This window comes from Cyprinodon variegatus, unplaced genomic scaffold, assembly GCF_000732505.1.
Source record: "Cyprinodon variegatus isolate N-32 unplaced genomic scaffold, C_variegatus-1.0 Scaffold800, whole genome shotgun sequence".
Classification (NCBI taxonomy): Eukaryota; Metazoa; Chordata; class Actinopteri; order Cyprinodontiformes; family Cyprinodontidae; genus Cyprinodon; species Cyprinodon variegatus.
Window position 1 is genome coordinate 13,679 of NW_015151253.1, and position 2,085 is coordinate 15,763.

Sequence of the window (2,085 nt, forward strand, 5' to 3'; positions counted from 1 at the left end):
ACCTCCACTACGTTTTGCAGTGTGGACCAACGTAGTGGGGGTACATTTTCCCAAGAGACTGGGTTGATCAGATATTTCTGAAAGATCCCCCCCGAGTTGTTGGAACAGGAAAGTTTCGGGACATTTGGAGATGCAAAATTTCTCCTTTCTGAAAGTTATCTAAATTGCAGTGTACCAGATGGCTCTGGCAAGCCAGATGTACCTTGCAGCAGCTTGCTCCCCTCTTGCTGACAACGGAGCCGAAGTTGAGAAATGTGGGCTACCTCTCAGCTGCTGAAAGCCCCACAAAAGAAGAGAACCGTAGCAGAATGCCTCTCCCCTTTGTGTCGAGAACTGAGGAGAAGGCTGCCTACCTCACCTCTTTTCTGTATAGCAAATATAAAGCCACTCCAAGAATGAAGCAGAAGCCATGGAGCTGGAGCTTTTCAGAGGGAATCAACTAGCTGCTACAGGAAAACTGCTGTAACTCCATGAGCCACGGCTGAGGAACCCCCCCAGTTACTTTGCAGAAAAGATAAAAAAAAACATGTTTTTTCTTTATTTGCTACCTTACTTGTCATCGAATGTCGCTTTGGTCTAGTTGCGAACCAGTTTTTGCTTCTGCACCGTCGGTTTCCTGCCAAAGCGCAAGGAAGAGCCTGTTCAAGAACTTCGACGGATTGTACTTCCGTACCTCCTCGATTAACCTTCCGTTGTAGCTGTCCATTGTAGTTGTTCCTCGGTTTTTAAAAATGGCGCTCCCTGGCACCCAATCAAGAAGGTCGACCACACAGACAGTCGGAAAGGCATACCAAGGACCAATCACAGCTGTTTTTTGTCTGCGCACTTCCACTTGACGTCTGTGCAGGTTTGCGACCGTCTGACGCGTAGTCAGGATTTTTTTTAGGTGCGCAATGAAGGTTTCAGAACCTCTGAGCGGGGGGCATGGTTGCGCACAGAGACGGATTTGACGGTTGCAGAGGCTATGCCTCACAAGCATAAATTGACCTTAATTAGAAACAGATAGCAGTATGTAACCACACAGGCATTATCTGTGAAATGCGTATCTTTCCTATTTATATGTTGCTATTGAGCTGCATAATTTGCTACATCAGTCGAGGCTGGAGACCCTTCTTTTTAGAACTGCCTATGATTGGTAGTTTGCAAGCAGATTCAGGTGAAAAACTGCTGTAACGAAAAAATCTTATTACACATTGAACCCTAACTCATCTCCCTATAAATGTCATGTGAAGCTTTTTGATGGTGTTTATGATTTTGTGTGATGCTTTGTTGATTTTCTTCGTAGTTGATTGATTTTTTTTTTAATGATTTCTATGATTTAACTGCACATTTGTTAGGAGGTCTTTATGATGTTAAACTTACTTACAACAGAGAAAACAGGATTCCCTTACTACTACCCCAAAACACAAATTTTCTTAAGAAAGCCATAGAGAAACTCAGCTGCTCACCTTGTTGAGATAATTAAAACCATCCCACTAACGGACTTAAGACGACTAGTTAGGTAAAGTTACATCTAAATGCCCCCTTAGTTGGAGGAATATAGTCATCCTCCTTGCCTACTGGCACATGAATCCGCTCCTTCATACACAATGCCATTTCTCCAGACCTCCTCCATATGTGAAGCAAGTGCATATATGTGAGTACGTGTGCTATATGTGAACCTGAGGTGGTATTTTAAACTAAATAAATGAAGCAAAATCAAAGTAGTTTTAAAATGTGATTATGTAAAGTATGGGGCCCTTTACTGGGTTATTTTGATAAACTTGCAACTCTCCCTTCTCACTAGTAAACAAGTCTCAATGTAAAGTGTTTCCATTTTTGGATAAGAATCCCCCCCCCCCAAATTTATTTATTTATTTTTCTTTCACCCAATTTTTTAATTTTTATTTATTTAGCCGGCATAGGGATAGTTGGGATAACTGTTAAACACTACAATCTGAATGGCATTGTACATCTGTTTTAACAACAATAAAAATATGATTAAAAAATGTGATTATCTGAAAGATCTCTCTCTCACTCTGTGTGTTTATATATATATATATATATATATATATATATATATATATATATATATATATATATATA

At 40.2% G+C, this 2,085-nt stretch overlaps 1 protein-coding gene across 1 annotated transcript in view; it reads left to right on the top strand.

Annotated features, from left to right (window-relative positions):
* The window catches only part of LOC107098682 (ribonuclease inhibitor-like), a gene marked incomplete at its 5' end in the record, with an annotated part of 14,111 nt that extends 13,076 nt beyond the window's left edge, over positions 1-1,035 (top strand). Inside the window, one exon of the mRNA XM_015396467.1 lies at positions 71-1,035. The remainder of the gene's footprint in view (positions 1-70) is intronic.
* Between the last annotated feature and the right edge of the window lie 1,050 nt (positions 1,036-2,085).